The 22593-nt window shown below is 34.7% G+C and overlaps 1 protein-coding gene across 3 annotated transcripts in view; it reads right to left on the minus strand.

The window, feature by feature from the left end:
* The window catches only part of RFX3 (regulatory factor X3), a 290574-nt gene extending 276153 nt beyond the window's left edge, over positions 1-14421 (minus strand). For all 3 annotated transcript variants that reach the window (XM_012737587.3, XM_012737571.3, XM_076008666.1), the window contains exon 1: positions 14194-14421. The gene's annotated coding sequence lies outside the window, so the exon portion shown is untranslated. The remainder of the gene's footprint in view (positions 1-14193) is intronic.
* Positions 14422-22593: the final 8172 nt, after the last annotated feature.

The following is a 22593-nucleotide window of genomic DNA, read 5'->3' on the forward strand; positions in this document are numbered from 1 at the left end:
AAAGTACAGAAAAAGTTATATAAATGTTGAAATTGATATTGCACCACATTCATAACAAAATCTTCTATAAATATTACTGAGTTAACACGTATATTCCATATTTTGTTTTGAAGGGTTACATTTATGTTTTGTCCAAACATTGTTTGGCTCATTAAAGTTTATTCATATACCACATCATCTATCTACTTTTGGAAAGCATGAAAATCTAATATGCAGGATCACTTAATATAGATGTTTCTTAATGGCAGAAAGAATTAAATATAACCCTCAGAGAAAAGAAATCGTAGTTGTGGGATAAGATCATTTAATTAGTGCACTGCTTTAGTTATTCTGTATTATTTGACTATTTAGTCTGTCTAGTTACCCTGTATAGTAATATTTTAAAAGATTGCCACAAAATATTTTGTTGAGTCACATACAATTACACTCAATCCTTGGGATCATAAAGAAGTAAGTTTAGCAATTAAAGTTATTATATAAATGAAAAAATGCAGGCCTTATTTAATATTTACTTCATACTTTAACCATTTAATTAAATTCAAAGAAACATCAGCTTTTAAATAAACAAATTCAGTCTACATTTTGTGTCATTTATTAAAATATCATTTCTCACTATTTATTATACATATTAATCTGCTCATTACAGAATAGTTTCCAACATGAATAATGGATTCGTCCTTTTTTTGATATAGACTTTAGCACTGGAAAATAAGCTTCTTTCAAACCTGTAAGGCCTCAGTCAAATAAAAAAAAAAACTAAAGAAAACTTCTCATTCCCTAAAGATATTGAATCAGAAAATATTAAAGTGCTTTGAATGATATCATTAATTATCAGTACATTAGCTCTTGGATATCTCTTCCTTTATGTTCTATTATAAACTAATGGCATGTCCCACTGAGTAGCTAACTTTGAAGGAAATATTCCAGAAGATAGTTGGTTCGCTTCCCTCATCTACTTATAAAATGACTTTTAACTGTTTACACAAATCTACCCAAAAACAAGTTGAAATGACAGACAAAAGACTGACCCCATTTGATCCCTGAAAGATATATCTCAAGGCAGATTTTTTTTCCTCTGCCTGCAAATATGGCCTCCTGTCCTAGCATGTGCTCCTTTTTTTAATGATGGGTCAGGTTTCAAGTAGAGGAGCCTGGAATTACTAAACAAAGGACTTGACCAGCAACCGAAAACAAACTCCCTGATTTAGAAATGCTATGCTGAGAGGAAACAATATGAAGATCAATCACTTTTAAATATTGTACCTTAAACATAGCTCATTTCAAGTCTACATTGAGTCAGTTCTTAGCATAAGATTTAAATGTTTTCAAAGCAACATAGAATAAAGTATTCAAGTTTATTTCAATAAATAAATATTTCAAATGATACAGCTTTAAGAATAGGAGGTACTAATTTGTTAAATCTGTTTGATGGGCACATGGGAATTCATTATACTATTTCCTCTACTTCAATATAAGTTTTAAATATTTCAAAATATAAAAAGTTTAAGAATATAGGCCAGGCACAGTGGCTCACACCTGTAATCCTAGCACTCTGGGAGGCCTAGGTGGGCAGATCGCTCAAGGTCAAGAGTTTGAAACCAGCCTGAGCAAGAGTGAGACCCCATCTCTACTAAAAATAGAAACAAATTAATTGGCCAACTAAAAATATATAGAAAAAATTAGCCGGGCATGGTGGCATGTGTCTGGAGTCCCAGCTACTTGGGGGGGGGGGGGGGGGGCTGAGGCAAAAGGATTGCTTGAGTATAGGAGTTTGAGGTTGCTGTGAGTTAGGCTGATGCCATGGCACTCCAGCCCAGGCAACACAGTGAGACTCTGTGTCAAAAAAAAAAAAAAAAAAAGTTTAAGAATATATACATTTTGGTCCACTACATATTGGTTTCCCAAATATAGACTGCTGTAGATATCAAATAAGTTAATCAGATATCTATCCCAATTACATATATTAATTTTACATATTTCATATATTAATACTGTATTACTTTGTAGCAATACAATAATTGGAAGGAAACCCTCATGTAGCACACCTCAATTTAATGCCTTCCTACACACAACATCTAGAAATAGTCAAACCTCATGCTGTAATAGTCAAAGGTCCCTGCACCTTATATTGCCAACAAAAAAGCAACAAAAAATGTGGTGCCCACAAAGGAAATAAGAACAATCTTTCCCTCAGCTTCCCTCACTGCTTATTCATTCAACAAGTTATTTCACAATTCACATTTTGATTTATCCATCTTCCCTTATTTTTATCTTTTTTTCCAATTTTTCTACTAATTTTATCCAACTCCATTTTTCAGTATCTCCTCCTACCCATCTTTTTTATCCTTATTGATTCCCAAACATCATCTGTCATTTCTGTAGCCTTCTACAATTTGATATCTTAAAAAATATGTCCACATAGCTGGGAATATGTAAATTTATATCTAATACCTCATTTCTCTCTTTTCTTTCAAAATACCTCTTAAAACTCAATGGAAATCTAAGCCATTTCAGGATTCCTAAATTAAACCAAAATAGTATTGCACTAAATATACATTGATAAAAATCCTTTAATTCGTCATTCAAAATGAAAGCTAAAGGACAATGATATAAAACTAAAAGCTTATAGACTAATATATCCAAGTACCTCTTAGGTCTCTGATATAATGTTTTTGAATCACATATTAGAAACTACTACTGTCTTTAATAGTAGTAGTGATATTATTAGATATGCAGAATATGGCAAACTGGGATTTACATTTAGTACCTAAAATGACACTTCTTTTTCCCTACATCATCCAAGTTGCTGTTATACTCTAGGTTTTCCAATTATATGATCCTTCTTCAATTTACCCTCATTTTTGACCCAACTCCTTCAGATTAAGTTGTGATTCTGGGCATGGGGTGCCATCTATTGGCATTCTTTCTAAATTTTGTATACTAAAAGGTAAACTGGAACTTCCAAAGCTCATATACAATGCACATTTAGGAAATTCCAGATAACAATGGAAATTAACAAAAACACAATGTAATAGAGAGGCTCATGTCATTCAAGAAAGAAGTCCTTACTTCAAAGTTTCTCAAGGGCAGCAGGACTGGACAGAAGTATCAGGATCACTAAGATGACCTCCTCTCACAAACTATTCTGATTTACATCTTCAGCCCATGGTCATTTGCATTTCTATCACCACCACCACCACCCCCCCAAGGAAATGCTCAAGAAAACCTAACTCAATCAAAATAATAAAATGCATCTCTTTCCAAGTTATAAAGATAAAAGAATTCTACCTGATTTCTAAGACATATGGCTCTTAAACCTTTGTTGAAATATAAATCCACAAATATTATACACCTCTACTCATGCAATATTATTTAAAAGGTTTTAAATTTCAAAACTCGGCAGACTTCTAAAAATAAAGGAACAGATCAAATGTTCATGCAGCAGCACAATATCTTACCCTCCTATAAAAAGAATGAACTACAATTTTTGTTTTTAACTATAATTTAATTCAACTTCAGCATTCATGGTCTTTATTAACTAAAAGTAGCCTCTAAAAATCACCATATAATACAAAATACTATTAAAAATTGCTTGTAAAGTCACACAAAGGTCATTCAAGAAATGTAATCAAACATTTCCCCTAATTTTCTTTGTCTCAAGAAAATAGCACTGAGATGGAAATGCTAAATGTTCCTAAGACTATTTCAAGATATGTATAATGCAAAAACAGTACTGACAGAAGTTCTACAGCACCAAGCAAAATGTACATTAAAATGACTTTCTAAATGTCTACTCACCCACAAACACACACATATACACAAAATGCAATACCTAGGTTAAATTCCGTTTTTCTTAATATACATATACATCAACAATGTAAAGTAACGTTTTTAAATTAAAAGGCTTCAAATGCATCCAATATGAACCTGTTGTAAAACAAGGAAAATAAGTTTATTGGGATTCCATCGTATATATTAATTTTTCATGTGGTGTTGCCACCATGGCACATTAAGATACATCTTTACATTTGAAGCTGTAAAGGTGATTTTCAGATTACTAATATAATAGCTTTTCATGTTTATTATTAATGATCCTTAAGCTGACACTTCATCAAAATTTATCTCTAAGACTATCATCAGATATAATCAGATGCCAATCAGTGAAAGCCTGATGTGACAGATTATACTCTTTGGTTCCATAAAATATATTCAAAAATAGGAACAGTGGAAAAACCTAGGTTCTATAGCAAAAATACAGCCACAAAACCGCGTATCCAAAGCAAAATATAAAGAGGTAGATTAAAAGCATCACTTCTGTTATCTTGCCTCTAAACTAGATTTTCTCATTATTCCTTTCTTTTATTCCTATCTTTCTAAATCTGTGCATGACCAAATCACAATACAGACTCCTTAAAAGAGAAAGATATTATTTTATATCTACTAATATAGTAATAAATAGACATGTACAGATACGCTCAGTCTTTAGGTGAAAAGCAATCACTAACAAAAATAAAATAATTGCCCTCCCTCACAAAAGTATATGCACAATACTGCAGCAGAAAAAGAAAGCTATCTGGAAGAAATACTGGATCCCCTGAGTCTCCATCTCCTGCCTCCTCAAAAACTCCAATCCTCACCTCAATCCCCACCCCCACCAAAACTTCACAGTCCAGGAAAATTAACTGGGAGGATAAGTAATGTACTGATATCTAACACTAGAATCAGGATATGATTTCTAAATGTATCTTCTTCTTCCTGCCCCTCTTCAGCAACCTCCCCTAATCCTCTATAACTAAAGCATGGAAGAAAGAAACTTTAACAAGCAAAGTCTCTAAAATGGTTTTGGCACATTAAGGTAAACTATGCTGAATGAGACTGAAGAGGGCCAGATACATTTCAAGGATGACAGTTACACTGAAATATATGAATGCTATTAGGCATGTGTATCTGAACATGGTTCAGAAACTTGATTATGTCTATTATCAATCAGTAAAAAAAATTCAAAAATAATTTTAAAAAGCAATAACAATTACAATCTTTCATACACTCCCTTATTAGGCTGGTAAAAGAGTTGAGATACAGAAGACTATATGACTTATCTTGAATTAATGCAAAAATGCCTCTTCTCTTAGCCTGCCATGCTCCAAAGTCTTGATAAGTCTACTCACCAAATATTAAAATAAATTTTTTAAAGTATAGTTTTTTATCAATATTCAATAATTTTTCTGCTATCAAACCTAAATTAAAAGAATATTTATCCAAGTATAAACAATATTCATAAAAAAAGTAAAGTAATAATTATTACCAATGGAAAAATATAAGGGAATACTAGTGTGGAAGATGGTAATGCCTCCCAGACCACGGCCCCAAAGTAGGTCAAAGGCTCTCAGAACTTGCCCATATATTTATAGGATTTTAGCTCTTTTCAAAAATCAGTTGAATAGCTTTAATAAGTGGGAAATAAATGTTTAAAAATGAGATCAACAGAAACCTAAATTATTTTTTGTTTGTTTCTGGTAAGAGAGAGGGCACTCACACACACTCTCGTGCTCCCTCTCAACGTGCTCTTTCCCTTTCTCTCTCTGTCAAGTTGCCTATCCATGTACTTAGGAAATCATGTCCTGTTTTAAATATCTCAATGGTGAGCAACAGGCAGGAGCCCCAACTGTCAGACACTTGTCTGGCACACATACATAGAAGAGCTGGCTCCAGAAGTAGCTCAAGCTGTGAGACTCAGCTAATTCCTACGTGGGTGAGAAAATCAGGGCACTTGGCCACCACTCTCTACAGGAGCCACTGAAATGGTGGAACATTCTGAGACTTTGTTATAGGTATGACCATTATGCTAGCCCCAGGCTCTGGGTTTTCTTTCTTCGTTGTTCTTAACAAAAGAAACAATAGGCAAGCAACATGCTACCCTTTGAGAACATGGTAAAGGAAACACCAATCCCTGGCTCCATGTTACTGGCATGCTTCCCTTTACCCAGTGCCAATCTTGTCATGGAATCATAGACTGTCAGTGCTGGAAAGGGCCTTAGAGATCACATAGCCTTATTGTTTCATTTTACAAGTGAAGAATCTAAGACCTACAGGGCTTCAGTGACTAGCCTAAGGTTTTACAGTTAGTTACACTGAGTACCTTTGTTTTCTCCTCTCTCCTACTGTAAGCTGGTAGTAATACTTTTGAAGTCTTTATTTCTCGGCCTAGTCACCCTCTCTCCTTTCACCTTCTATCACCTCTCATATATGTCTTCTCTCACCAACTAATATACTTTTATTTTGAGGCCTGATGCCTCACTCTATTAGTTTTTCTACATTCAGCTCCTATCATCCCATACATGTTTTTACCTAAACAGTAATCATCAAAAACCTCTGAGAATCCTGACCACAAGCACTATAAAGCAAAGGCAAGCAGAACTGACTGGGTATTACTGCTGCTAATAAAAGTGAGAAAGAAGAATCCACAAGTAAAGAGTCAGCAATAGCAGGCATATGTGATTGTGCAAACACAGTATCTATGGACTAGATAAGAGATTTAACCCTAAAGTCCTTAGCCAGAGAACTAAGAAGGAAGTCTACTGAATCAAAACCATGTTCAGGTTACATCATTTGTTCAAGTATTTGTTCAAGAAGAGAGTGAGATGGGTAGAAGTTGTAAGAAAATAAAAGATGACTGGAAATGGTAATAATATACAGTCATGTACCACATATCATTTCTGTCAACAACAGCTAGCATATATAACAGCGGTCTTCATAAGATTATAATGGAGCTGAAAAATTCTTATCACCTAGTAACTATGTAGCCATCATAACATCATAGCTCAAAGCTATTACCTTTCCTATGTTAAGATACAAAACTACTTACTAGCACTGTTTTACAACTGGCTATAGTATTCAGTACAGTAACATGCTGTACAGGTTTGTAGCCTAGGAGCTATAGGTTACAGCATATAGCCTGGGTGTGTAGTAGGCTACACCATCTTGTTTGTATAAGTATACTCCATGAGGTTCACACAATGATGAAACTGCCTCACAATGCATTTCTCAGAATACCTCCCCGTTGTTTAGTGATATATGACTGTATAACCTTACCATTTACATCACATTTCCTAATCTTTTTCCAAAAGTTCTTTTTTAAAAATGTATTTAAAATTCATTGGTGAGAGGAAGCAGAATAGATGGCTAAGCTAAGAGTCAGTCTAATTTATATACTTGGGCTAATAATCTATAAAATAACATGAAAGGGGTCATATAATTAAACAATACAGAAGTGGGGAGAATAAGAGTGAGTAAAATGAGAAGCAGGCAAAAAGTTGTGTAATATACAATGCTTCCACAAAAAAAGGTGCCATGGTATAAGGTAAATTTTCAACTGAATGTATAAATTACATTTCCAGTTTGAGAAAGACTAGAAATATTGAGATCACTCTAAACTGAGAAAAAAAATTCATTCTTAATCAAAATGTTCAGAAAAAAATAGAAATACATCAAATTACTGAATAGCAACTTTAGATATGGCAGCCAACTTGAAAATGTTACTTTAAACATCTTTAACATCCAAAGAAAGGCAGCCAAAGATGACATTTTTCCTCTATGATTTCACATTATATGTTATACTAGATAATGTTCCAAGGTTACTTTACAGTTCAAGATTGGGACTGGCAAATTATTTCTAAATTACTTATTGCTGCAGGTATACAAGTAGTGACCTCATACATTTTTTTCCCTTAGTAAAATAACAATTCTAAGCAGTGCATTATAAAATTACAGAAAAATTCCTTGATAAACTCATCTTTACACACATGACATTTATTATCATTATATACTAATGACTACACTTACTATAAAGTTTGCAAAAAGGGCTCAAAATGTTTTCAAATGAATTCATGTATAACATGTGAAAAGGAAAACATAAATGGGACAATGAAATGGATAATAGGAAGCTCAACAAATAAGGAAATATTACATCATTAGTTCTTAATTTCAAATTCCTGAACCAGGAGAGTTATGCAAACACAGTAAATGGAGCCCGTTATAATAAGCCTGCAGAGTACAACTAAAACATAACTTTGGGCTAATATTCTATTAATTAAGTGTGATAACAAAACTGGTTATCAAATAGTAATCCACATCTGTGACTGATAGCCTGTCTGTACTTTATTTTTAAAAGTAGAAGAAAGAGAATAATTATTTGATGAGTGTAGATCAGTAGGCAAGGTTTCAAAACTTTGGGCCCATTAGAAAAGACATGGTCAGAGGAGCATATTCTAAGCATTCTTAAGTAGCAAAAACATTAGAATGGCTATCTTCTCAGCATTCCCTAATAATGAAGCCAACACATATTGAGCATGTACTGTGTCCAATACTGAGCAAAATACATTACACAAATTATCTCCTCTAATCCTCACAAAATCCTATAAAGCAGGGAAGACTGATTCTATTTTTCAAGTGAGAAAACTGAGGCTAAGTGAAGGTAAATAACTTGTCCAAGGTCACACAGTTAATAAGATTATCTAAAATCTGATTCCAAAGTCTGTATTCTTAACCAATATACTTATTCAATCCATCTGTTTAAGGAACAAAACACATATCTATTTATTGATACTCTAAATACAATTCAATTTTTAACTCATTTTCATTAAGTACATCTTATACTTTGATATAAAATAAAAACTTCAAATATAAACATTTTTAAGCAACACAACTGGTCATATAATATACTTTTAAAATTTCAGTGGAATAAATTAACTGGTAAACTGCAGGACTGTATTTTTAAAGGAACATGCCTAACCTATTTTAGCAAGACCAGTATTTAAAAATATTGTTACTTCTCTTCAGGTTTTGAATTCTTTGAGGCATTCCAACACACATGAACTATTATGCCTTATAAAGTTACTTTTAAAAAATATCACAATTAGCTGATTGAAATTAAATGTGGTAGAATAGTATAAATTCATTATCAAGATAAAAAAGGATGTATGATTTAATACATAAACATCATCTTTCTAAGCTTACTTGAGGAAGATACCACTGTTTCAGTATTTGTCTTTTAGAGTATATACTACTGTGAAGAGAGACCGTAACACGAAAGACTGGATTCAACAATTTTTCCAAAAATCTCTCACTGAACAAATATAAGACACAGAAAGAAATGTACTCTCGCTTTAGAAGTGTATGACACAGCAGAAGGCAGAGAATCTATAGCTTTTCAGATAACAAGCTAAATTAAATAACCAAGCTAGTCTACTCCAACAGCATGAAGTAGGGAGTGAATTTTTAATATTATTTTATTATTGTTGATTAATTACCTTGATAACTACTATAACCATTTATACTTTTCCAGTGCAGTTGGGTTTTTTTAAAGATTATACCATAAAAACCATATCATTAATTATGCCATATAAAAGTGTTATAAGAATGTATGACTATCGATATGTGCCAACAAAATCAAATTCACCAACTATAAAGCCACACTGTAATATAGTAGGATTCACAAGTTAAACTAAGTTTTTGAGATAGAGACTAAAATATCTCCATAAGATAATCAATGTATATGCCTATAGGACTAAAGCTAACATTCAGGCTATGCCAAAGATATCAATTTTGATATTGTTATATGTTGTGCCAATATATACAGAGACTGGTTTTGATATAAAACTTTCTATAAAGACAGTATATTAAATTTTAAACTCCATAAAAATAAGGCAATTATGTACTTGAATGCATATATAATTGAATTTTTTTCTTTAAATAAAAGTTCTAATGAGTTCACATTCTTAGTGATAATAATCTCATGTTGCAATCAGCACAGCACCCTCTGGTGCACCTATTATAAGACATAAAATTCTCACAAAAAAGGATAAAATCATAGAGTAAAAACAAACTTTAGAAATCCATAGGTTGATACTTTTATTTACTGCAGTACATATTTTTAAACAATAATGCTTAAAAACAATTTTTATTTTAAAAGATCACTATAAACTTTATACCAAATACTGAAGTTGGTTAGGAAAATGTTTTAGTTTGAAAATATGTAAAATACTGAACCAACAAAAACAATACCCATTTCCAATATATATCACTTAATTAAAATAATGCTGTCTGAAAAATCCTTTAAGTATGGGATGGCAAAGTTAACTTATCATATCAACCAAATTTCACTTTATTCAAATCTGCCTTGGCTTTTTGCTTCAGATAAATTTGACTCATTGAGTGTGTAAAGTGTTCCTGTGTACTTTTTCTGGCCTCAAAGGGAATTTACCATTATTTGTAAGAACAGACAAGTACTTTGAGAAAGGATCTGAAAGTTCCACAGCTTGAAAATAGAGTGTTATTCAGAAATAAAAATTATGTTAATGAAATTATGAATCTTGAGTAGTTCAAAATTTTACTAAAAAAAAAAAAAAAAAACCTCTTCCCAGGAAAATAATTAACTCTAAAAGTAGATTTTTTACTAACAACAAAAGCAAAAGATGCCACCTGCTTTAGACAGTCCTTTTGTGAACCACTGGGAAATCCCAATACAATGCAGTAAAAAAAATGAAAGTGACACCTGTCTAAAGCAGCCATCTGTCCCTAACAAGACAGATTTAGTCAAATCCACTTAATCTTGGATTTCCAAAATATGGGAACACTATGCTCCTGTGAACAGAGAGGAACTTAAAATTCACTTTGCGATGACTACTGGGAATATATACCAAAGAGTTAAAGGCAAGTAATTCAGTTAGGGAAACTATTTATTTTTAAAGTAGCTTAGAGCAAATAGAGAATTTTTAGCCAAATGTTCAGCATAAAAACAAAATAACCAGCAGCCTCTTCATAATTTAAAAGCTTACTTCTTTGGTATTATCATTTCTTGTAACATATTCTCAACATGGATACCAAAAACAAAGTAACATTCCTACTAGACTGTTGAGAAAAGTTTTTTTTTTTTAAATTAACTCTTGCTACATATCTGTTGCTATATCTATCCTGTTAAACACACATATACACAAACTTTAAAAATTTTAAAGCAAAATCATTGTATTCTACCTGCTGATTTCCTCAGTTGAAGAATATCAACACAGTATCAACTTTCTCAAGAATAATGAAAAATGTTACCAAAAAGTAACATATATCATCATTTAAACAATCATGAAATCTATCTTGATTTAAGATTCATTCATTTTTTAATTGCTATTTTTTAATGGTAAAAAATTTGCCATTAACAAATCTGTTCAGGGTAAAAAAAAAATTTGCTTGTTTAAGATTAAAGTATTTAAACGTACAAACTATAAACTTTTATTTAAGTACCTGCGTACAAGACTATTTGAATAATGAAGGAACAATACAGTATTTTTAAAACTATGTATACCCACCCCATATAATGAAAACAATGTGAAATGATACAAAACTTCTAGGAATGCATTAGTTTACCATATACATGTAAATGTAGTATGCCTATAATGTTTAATATAATTCATAGGCAAAACAATCCAAAAAGACTGAAATAGGCATTATGACATACATTTAACCACAGAAATTCACCTACTCAAAACAAGTTACAAATGACATCTATTTCATGGTTTCAGTTTCAAAGCATTATCACTTTTAACAGATTTCTATTAGTCTGAAAACTGAAAACACAGAACACCAATACATAATCCAGTCCCACCTCGAAAAATATTACAGAAAGAGTAAACTAACTGTTAAGTATCTATCTTTGTGTTTAATTTTAAAATATATCATTTGTTAGTATTTCTGATAATCAATATCACAGAAAAAATAAACTAAATGCTAAGTATGTACCGTTGTGTCTAATTTTAAAATTTATCATTTGTTCGTATTTCTGATTATCATTTACCCAATCCATATGAATATCAACTTAACTGAGTCCAAAGCAGCTCTAACAGCAACTTTTACATGCTTTAAAAAATGGATAATAGAATTCAATTTAAGTTCTGCTTTCAAATCAACTTGTGAATGAAAATTATAAATATCTATAAATTATTGAAAACCTGAGATATATATAATGAGTGAAATGCCTCAAAAAGTTCTTGAACACTGTATATAAAAATATTAAGCCATAACATTACAGTATATAATCTACTCAACTTAAAACCTATTATATAAATGGCATAAGGTCTGAAACTGTCCCAAGACAGCAAAACTACTATTAACTTCAGAGTTTATAGGACCCAGGAGCTTCACCATCCAAAAGAGTTCAGGCATTTGACACTCACCTGAACAGGAGAAAAAAAATACAAGTTAGTATTAGAGATTTGCATGGAACTCAATTTGGGGAGAGGATGACTGATTAAAAAGAAATCTGAGAGCTCTGAAAAAGACTTCTTTCAGAACAAAATATCATCTTCATTTAAAATAGCAATCACAAGAAAATGAATTGAAAGAGGAAAAGTTTTTTTAAACCCCTAACTCTTATTTTACAAAATATTAGCCTTAATAGCATTATAATTACCCAACCTCCTCATTGACAATTTCAAGAATAATTAACACTATCACATTATTCACAGGCTGCTCTGTCAGTTAAATCAATATGTTTGCTTTTAGAAAGAAGACTATTTAAGTATTTTAAAATTGTAAATTAAAAACTTCAATAAGTACAACTATACTAACACATTATATTTGTTTTAGCAAACATTCATTATCAAAACTCTTTACTGATAATTAATTAAAAGTTAGGCTGAAAAAGGAACAAATTTAGAGGATCTGTTAAACTGGGTTAACAATAACCAAGAACCTACTACTTGAGAACTAATTAGTATTCAAATCTACAGAGAAAAATGATTAAAAAAAAAAAAAGACTTAAGGAAAAAGTTCTCTCTCCTGAGCAGGTTCACATCACTGTCCAAAGAAACCCAAAAAGTAAATAAAAAGAATATGTTAAGCACACACATGCCTAGATCTTAACAACCACAAAGAAAGTGAAATATACACACGTTTCAAGTTGAGAAGCTTCATACATTCTTTATGAACAACTTGACTTCAATTTCAACTCTCAAAGGAAAACGAACAGAACAGAGAAGATTAAAAAAAAAAAAAAAAACAACTCTTAAAAGTACCCTAACTGTCACACATAACACTGTAAACTGAGTTTTCACAAAGCTTCCCTGTGTCCTTTCCCTGTTCACCACACAAAAGTCTCATAACGACAATGAAAATTGTTAACACTCCACTGTGGGGAGGGAGGTTCATCAAAGTGAAAGGGAACCTCACTACTACCCCTCCCATCTCCACATGAAGGATAAAGCACTGTCAATAACTATTAACCCAAGTATCACAGATGCCTGCATCCGGTTTAAATCACAAGCACACACACACCCCAAAAATGAGAGAGGAGCGAGACTTAAAAAAAAAAAATCTCTCTCCCAGTACAGCAAAGAGTGCCCAGCGAAGAGGCCCCAGGTTTCAGTGTGTGTGCAAGGGGTGTGGGGGGGAGATGGAAGAGGGGGAGGGAAGAGTGCTGGATGGATATTAAGACTGTTTGCAGCACAAAGAAAACACAGTTTTAAAAGCAAAAAGAAAACCGTGAAGCTCATGATGGTAAAAGAAGAGCAGCCCATTTAGCATCAGGCAAAGAGGGGCCAAAATGAAGGGAATAGGCGGTGGGAAAAGTTCACCAGTGTACGAAGATAAAAATAACAAAACCCATAACAAGGCCCCACAAGTGAACAACTACAACAACAAAACACCACCTCTCGAGTCCCCCCCTTCATAGTGTTGTCTATTTCGGTTCTGAAAGAAGCAGGAAACAAGCAGCTTTGAAAAAGAACAAAATTAAGGAAAGAAAAGAAAATCCTTCTCTCTTCACCTGACCCTTCTCCTCAGACTAGACCTAAGGGAAAGATCCGGCATCCGCATTGGAAAACTGTGGCTCCCTCTCCCGCTCGGCTCGCAGCCCCCCGAGCTCCCGCTCCATCCCTGAAGTGCGGCCGGCGGAGGGCCGGGGCCGGCGGGCGGGCGCCGCGGCGCCCACACCCCCGACCCAGCCGCGGCGCGCAGGGTCCATTGTAAACAAGCCCGGGGGACAGAGCCCCTCGGCAGCGGCGCCGCAGCGGCAGCCCCCGGTGTCAGGAGTGAGACCCCCGCACAGCCACACTCGGCTCGCACACACGAACACACACACGCACGGACACACGCGTTCACACGCATCCACACGCTCCCACACACATGTAGAGACCGAAGAATATTCACCTTGGCTGTGGATTATTGTGGTGTTGTTGGTGGGTGATGGAGATGGTGGTGGTGGGGAGGAGGAGGAGGAAGAGGAGGAGGAGGAGGAGAGGAGTAGTTGTTGTTGATGGGTAACAGTCGCCAGGACTACGGTGACTATGGCGCTTGATTCACAAGGCAACGGTTGCTATAACTCACAAAAGAGAGAGAGGGAGAGAGAGAGAGAGCGAGAGGGAGAGGGAGACACTCGCACGGGGAGGGGTGGGGGAGGGAAGAGGGGAGGAGGCGGGCCCGGCGGAGGCGCCGGAAGGGGCGGGCTTAGCGCCATGATTGACAAGCCCCCCAAACCCCGGTGGAGTGAGGGGGCGCGAGGCCGGGATTCCAACGTAAGACTCCGAAGAGGTGCGCCTAGGCTTGGTAGGGGCTGAGGTTACTAAGAGTCTTCTTGGAAGAATGTTACTACACGTACTGGCGAAGCCGAGAAGAGGTAGGGTCATGGAGAAAAGGGTACTTTCTGTGAAAGGACAGCTGCCTACCCCAGCAGGTAGCTTTGTGCAGAGACGCCTCCGCCCCGCCACGAAAGAGTAACGGCTAACCACGGGGAGGGGGTGGTGAGGGCAATTCAGGCACTTTGTGAAGAGATGAGCTATGGCGAGGGAAGAATACACTTTGAAGAGCTGCGTCCGTCCCCCCGCCCGAAACGTCATTTCCTGGGCGGAGCTGGTGGAGGGTCCCGGATGTGCCGCCGCTTTTTCGTTTCTGAGGCGCTGGCGGTGTTCCTGGTAGCATCCGCCTCCCGGCATGTTGCATGTCCAGACGCTTCAGAGCTCCGGGGCCTCCGCTGGATTGGAGGGTCCCAACCACTCTTGCTCTCCTGTTTTCCACGCTCTGGCCTGTTCCCGCCTTCTTAAGCTACGACTCCGAGGAGCCCGGGCGGCGGGGCGTGAGCGAGCTGTCTCTGCCGCCATCTTAGAGAAGGCGAGCCCGGGCCGCGTGTGGGCAGTGGGCCGGCCTCCCGCGGTCCCGCTGCTGCGCGGCGCGGAAAGCTGGAGGTCAGAGCATGTCCGGCCCTCGCTCGAGAACGAAGAGGCGAGGTCATCACTCCCTACCCACAGGGCTGGGAGTACGTACGTGCTAATAAGGAGCAAGAAATTGCCTCCCCGGAGGATGAGGAAACGCACTTGGCGGTACCCCTCGACTAAAGGCTTTGAGGGGCGGGGTAACTTACACCTGCCCGAGATACCATCCCGTTAGTTTCTAGTTCTCCGTTATTTTCAGCCCTTAAGTAAAGTGCTCATCCCTCTTTAAAGTTGACCAAGCCGAGATTTGAGCTCAACCCGGTACCCTATTACTTGCCTCGCCCACAGCCCCGGTTACTTGACATCGTGCTGGAGCTGAGGGTCGTGTTGTTTCTCGCTGTTTTGAGATAGACGAATGGCTTCCGTCTTTGATGAATGTTGTTAGCACATAACTTGCTCTCTCGGACGCCCGTTGATAACTCACAGCTTCTAATACCTCATGGTTCAAACATACTTGTCCAAGTCTCTGCAGACGAGTCCAGCAGGCCATGCCCCCGGGCCCCGCCAGTACCCTAAATCTCCAACATTTGTGACTAAGCTGCTTATCCAAGACAATAACATTTTAGAAGTAGAGCCTTTGGAAGTCAGTTTTCTTCTTGAGGCTTAATTTTTGCACCTGCAAATAAGGGATTTGGGCCAGCATGAGTTCGCCCCAGCTAAAATAATACTGAGCTCTTATTCTGTCCCCCAGACCTGGTGCTAAGTGTTTTACATACATTATCTCATTTAATCCTGACAACACCACTATTAGGCAGGTAATATTTGCATTTTAGGGTAAACAGAGTCCTAAAAGTCAGTGGTTTTATTTTATGACTCTGCCATGAAATACAATGTAAAGGCATTTTAGGAACCAACTGTTTGAACAATAGATTTAAGATAGTAATATTGTTGCTTTTGGCAATCTCAAGAATTTAAATGTTTTTACAATAATAATGTGTTGTGATAGTGAACAGTGGTAGCCCAGTGCTAAAGCTAAAAGGTTTCATAAGCCCTTGTAAAATGACAATGTGACCAACGGCGGTTAAATTCTTCAAATTTAAAGTAGTAATTTTGATGTACACATAAGAAATGAGGTATACATAACAGCTGTATGAAAAGTGGTAGTTATTATGAATAGTCTTTTTATATTTACAGATAAAATCTTCATTCCTATAATGATGTGTAGAGCTGTTTGCTCACACTACATGGCTCTGAATAGCTTTGCTTTTTTAGTTCTATTGTCTGTTACAGTTTGCCTGTCCCTTTCCTTACTGTCAGCTGTTGCTTCTTACTGCATTCAGTGAACATAGTTGTATTATCCTCCTCACTCTTTTAATTTACTGCTTTTAATCTGCAGGCAAGAAAACCACATAATGAAGCTTGTGCAAAACTGTCTCAAGAGTATAAATAAGTACTTTGAGGGACTGTCTTTTAGAAAAAGTGTGACCTTTATGCTGGGATATTGTAACATCAGTTCTAAGCTGCTTCGAAACAGTTTCCAGGTTCGGCCTTTTCCTGAGTTAGGAATAGGTAAAGTAATTGAATTCTTGAAAAGTTAGAATTTAGAATATTTTTCCCCGTTTTACCATAATTGATAGTATGACTTCTAACTATATGATGTTAATATGTGAAAATTTTAATGTTACCACCACACTGCATCAAATAACCAAGTTAATTCAAGCTATTAAATCGAAATATGATTTATGTGTATATTTTTTTATACTATGATTAGTTATAAAAGGACCCAAAAATCTTTTTACTTATAGTCAGTTATGATAGGATCTCCTTTTTTGGTCATTTTTTAAAGCTGCATATGTGGTACATATATTTCAGAAATAAATTATGTCTTAAGTAAGTCACAAAAAAAGACCCAGTAGTGTTAAACCACTCCATAACAGTAGCACATTATTACAGTGCAAAACACTGTGAGCTCAATAAGACATAACCAAACTAAATGGGACATAGTTACTGTATGTAAAATGTTCAAAGTTAATTTATCTATAAATTCAAAATATATTTGAACTTGGATTGTCTTTGCTCTCAGATTGAAATGATTGGCAGAGACATGGATTAATGCATTTATATCTGAACCACTTAAAGAAAAATGTAAATCCCTGATTATGTATGGATTATGTACTTTATAAATTACTTTGGGATATTCTTAAGAGTAAATTTATTTTTCGATATTATCAGGGTATTTCCTCCTATTAATATCTACTGTGTATTCAAGAACTAATAAGTCATTTCAGTGCTAGTGGTTGAAAAAAGAGTGCATATGAAAAGATAAAATACATGTGATAGGCTTGTTTCTGAAAAGTTGTATGTTTGAGAGGTTTGTAAATTAATGTATTCTATGGCATTTTTCCTTGAATTTGTGGTGAATCCTTTTATAAAGCAGAAATGACACCTGTTTAAATTTTTTCATTTGATTGTAATATCCCATTTTCTTCAGTTGGAACTCATGTGGAGTCTTAGTTCTCATATATAAAATGAATGGTTTCATTTTTACCAGTATTTATTGAGCATTTATTTGATAAGTAGATCACTGGGAAATTAGACTACTAGATTACAAATTGGCTTTACTAGATCTGAAATTCTGTGGATATATGATAATTATCAAAATAATAGAGAGTCATAGAGGCCAAGATAAATCAAAACTACATAATTTGCCACTATTCTCTGGAGCTCCCCCAAGCCTACCCATCCCCATCTAAAGTATGTTTAGGTTTTGAAAACAGTGCAATTTCTTTTCTGGTTGATTTGTCTAATTATGTTTTCTTTAAATTATGCAAACCAGCTGATTACTTAGCAGTCCTGAAGTGTGTCTACTCTTATATATATCATATAATTAAATTTTTACCCCTGCACAGAAAGATAATAATGGAATCATAAGTTGTCTGTCTTTGCTCAAGACCAAAGTAAATTATCTTTTGATTTGCACATGTAGCTTTTTCTCCTCAATTAATTCAGAATGTGAGATACAATACAGGCACACATAACGATGTTGTGGTCAACGATGGGTTTTATATATATATATATATATATATATATATATGAAAGTGGTCCCATAAGATTATAATGGAACTGAAAAATTCCTTTTTTATGTATAGATACGTTTAGATAAACAAATACTTATCACTGTCACAATTGCCTACAGTATTCAGAACAGTAACACGCTGTACAGTTTTATAGCCTAGGAGCAATAGGCTATACCATCTAGGTTTGTAAATATACTCTATAATCTCACAATGATCATCACTCTATGATGTTCACCAACTAACGAAGCATTTCTCAGAAATTATCCCTGTTGTTAAATGACATATGACTGTATTTATAGCATTAAGAACAAATGACTGAAAATCCAAATGTCTATCAGTAGAAAGATGGAAAAACAAATTGTGATATATTCATACAATGAAATACTATTGAGCAAGTGAAAGGAAAGGGCTAATGATACAAAAACACAAATATCAAAAACATTCAGCAAAAGAAGCCAGGCACAAAGAGTACATAGCTTATGAAACTATTTATATAAAATCCAAGAACAGGAAAAACTAATCTATTGTTTCCCTTTGATGGCAGAGGTGTTAGGTTGGGATTTAGTGGAAAGGGTCATGAGGAAACATTCTAGGATAATGGAAATGTTCTGCAGTATCCAAACTGGCCACTAGCCACCTGTGGCTATTGAAACCTAATTACAAATTAATTAAAATTAAAACTTAAGATTTAGTTCCACAGTCACACTAGCTACATTGTAAGTGGTCAGTAGCCACATGTGGCTGGTGGCTACCAAGTTGGACAGGGCAAAAACAGAATATTTCCATCATATCAGAAGTTCTACTACAGAGTGCTGTTCTAGATTTTGCTTTAGATAGTATTTACATTTCGATTAATGCACATTATATTACATTATATATATGTCAATGCCTGCCTCTAAGCCTTATACATCATTAATAGAATTTTTATTAGTATATTAAGTACCTAATTAGCCCACTTTTTTCTTAATATTTTTGTTCAACACTACAGAGAAAGGATAAATAGTAAAATAAACCTTGGCCAATTTTCAATTATGTAAGTGTAACGTACAGTATGTGATGTTGATTTGCTGCTCAAAAAAATGAGTTCTACTTTATGGTTCTAAATACATCTAGAAACAAGAAATTGCTTTTGAGGGCTTAAAGTAAACTGTAGATAATTACAGATAAATTTTTCCTATTGAAATAAAATATCTTAAGCATTGTGGAGAGCATATTCTTCTGAGATAACGTTTAGGAGTATTGGGAGATTTTGGTGCTCTTTCTCAACCAGGTTGTTCCTGTTGAGAAAGTCAAGAGAATTCCCTAGGAAGTCAAGCCGTCACTTATAACTGACAGCTTTTGAAGGTAGAAAAAGACTAAGTTTATAAATTAAGGATTAAAAGATCTGAATGATCTCAATTGTAAAATTCTAATTTTCATGGATTTTAAGAGAATACCAGGTTAGTTGGTTCAATATACTAACTACATATAATATATGTAATACTTTTATGAAATTAGGAAAAATTTTTGGTGGAGTACTTACTATAAATAATACGTATTTCTACCAGCATGTCTTTTTTTGTTATTTTAGCGTATTATGGGGGTACAAGTGTTAAGGTTACATATATTGCCTATGTCTCCCCACGCCCCTCAAGTAAGAGCTTCAAGCGTGTCCATCCCCCAAAGCATGTCTTAAGAACTTTGTGAACCTCAAGTAGATTTTTACAAGATAATGAACTATGTTAGAGAGTAATTCAATTATCCAAAATGTGATCTTACTTGATTCAAATGCTTTACCAGATTCTGAAGTTTTCCCTCTGCCCCTCTACCTCTACCTTTTTTTTCCCCCTCTAATATAAGGTAGTCTGGAAAAAACATTTTCCAAAATTCTTTTGGGCCATTATTTCTTTTTTAAGTATAAGTATCCTTACCCTGGAGCATGTGATTTATGTCACACACACACACACATCACCAGCATCACAATAATACTATGTAAAGCTTTCATTTAAATTATTTTTGAATGGTTATATCACCTGTTAACAACACATGACTGAATTTTTTTATTCTTATAAATACTTTTTATCAATATTCCACAGCCACTGTGAAGAAAAATAAAGATCATTGATTCAAAATTACTTGTATTTGTCTCTTTTGATGCCTTTTTCTGTTTTAAAGAGAGGGGAATTTATGTGCATTAATATTTTTCCAAAAAATTTCATTTAGCTTACATTTTTTGTTTTGAGGAATAGGGAACACAAAAATATACATTTTACAGTGGAATGTTTAAAACAGTTTTTTTCTGAGCACTGTTTCAAATTTTATCTAGCACTACTTTCTTCCATAAAAGAGATTAAAGCCATTTTAACGATTGTTCAGGATCTGGCTTAATGTGAAAGTACTGACTTGAACTTGGTTTTAGAGACCTCCCCGCAGCCCCATATAGTATTAAACATATTAAAATTTGCCCACATGCCACATAAAAAATGACTAAGCACTGAGTTTACAGATGACATAATGGTATGTTTTGTAGACATCCAATTAAATATTTGTATTTGCAGCTTTTCATATATTTAAGTCAACTTTGTTTTTTCAGATCCCGAACATTTTCAGGAGGCCTTGAAAAAACGCTTACGTTCTAAGCATAGTGCTTGGATAAAATGGCCCTGAAATAATATTAGGAAAACTGAATTTAAAACAATCTTAGTTTGCTTTTCCTTTTTCCTATAGAGGAGGGATTAATTATGCAGAAAATAGGGAGATCCACTGAGATAAAATTATAGTGAACTTTGTACTAGTTTCACAAAGGTCAGGAAAAGCTGATAAATTATTTCCTAGAATGATGAACTTGAACTCAGTACCCTAATTTTGCACTACAACCTTTACTTCATTATAAAATTATACATTATGAAAAAATAAGTTACAGACAGTGGATTTTCTTTATAGGACTACCTTGTTTGTAGCTTCAAATGTGTGACACAGTAATTACAGACTTCTTGTTAAATGTGGTGTCATTCTTCACCCAGAAGAAATAACCCTTAAATAACACTAATTTGTGCTGAAGATTGATGCAAGACAAATTTTAATGTGGATAATAAAAGATATATAAAACAGTGTATGACAAAGAATTTTTCATAGGGTTAAATATGCCTATTATGAAAGTGAATAGTTTTTTTTTACAATTCTTTGTGAAATGAAAAGATTAAAATTGCACAAAATACCCATATCATTTTTTTTCAAGTCATCACTGACTCAGTGACCCAACAATGAAATGCAAAACACTGTGTTTCTAGAAAAGCCAGAAACTACATCAGCTTTTAAAGAACCAGCTATACAGAGGTAGCAAAACTGAATGATGCATATATAAGTAAATCTAAACTGGAGCTTAATCCAAGTGGAAGTTTTCACTGCTGAGAGCAAACTAAGGAAGTATCCGATCTAATTTTTATCAGAATATTTTTAAGTTAACTTAGCTGTATAATTAAAACATTACAACTTGTTAGCATCTCTCAAAAAAGCTACACCTTTGTATTTGGCAATCATCTTTGGGAAAGAAATATAACCCCGAAAGTTTATTGTAGACTTCAAAAGATACAATGCTGACCTATCAGAAACAGATAAGGTAAACTAGTAGTTGGAACACTTTCAGAAAGGAAGTTGACAAGGACCTTACTTAAATATCCACAAATAATCTGATGTCAACTATAATGATGCAATATAAAGGTGAGAGGAGAAAATGTAATCAAAAAAATAACCAACTGAAATGGTTACTGTGGTCTTTTTTAAAATTTTTGTGTTTTCATGGGTTGATTTGCTTTGCTTTTGTTTTTTTGTTGTTGTTGTTTTTTCCATTTGTGAAGAATGAACCAAAAGAAACTGAGAGAAGCAGTAGTCCTAGAGTCAAGATACAGTTAAGATTTGGGTTAGGACTATTACTAGGAATAGTGAGGGAGAATATATCCTAAACATAATGAAGGAAATATTGACAGTACTTGAAAATTACCAAGCATGCTTGTTTCCCTAATACTTATTGAGGACCTGCTATCTATGCTATACTAGTTATTATGGGTATGTGGGTGTAGGGGACAAGGAAGAAAGGAAGATACAAAACTAAAAGCATTTCTTGTGCTGGATTATGTTGTATTTATGTCTCTACATTCACTGTCTACTCTTTTTCATCCTCTTTTCTAGAAGGCTGTCCTCCATGCATTCTGACCACATCCTTGCCTTCTGCCCATTGGTGTCTGTTAGTGTACAGCACTGGTAGGAGATTGGAGACAGGGAGATAGGAGAGTGAGGTCAGTGTATTTATTACCCTGTCTCCCACCCTGCCAAGTTGCTTCAAGATA

Source organism: Microcebus murinus, chromosome 12 (genome assembly GCF_040939455.1).
Source record: "Microcebus murinus isolate Inina chromosome 12, M.murinus_Inina_mat1.0, whole genome shotgun sequence".
NCBI lineage: Eukaryota > Metazoa > Chordata > Mammalia > Primates > Cheirogaleidae > Microcebus > Microcebus murinus.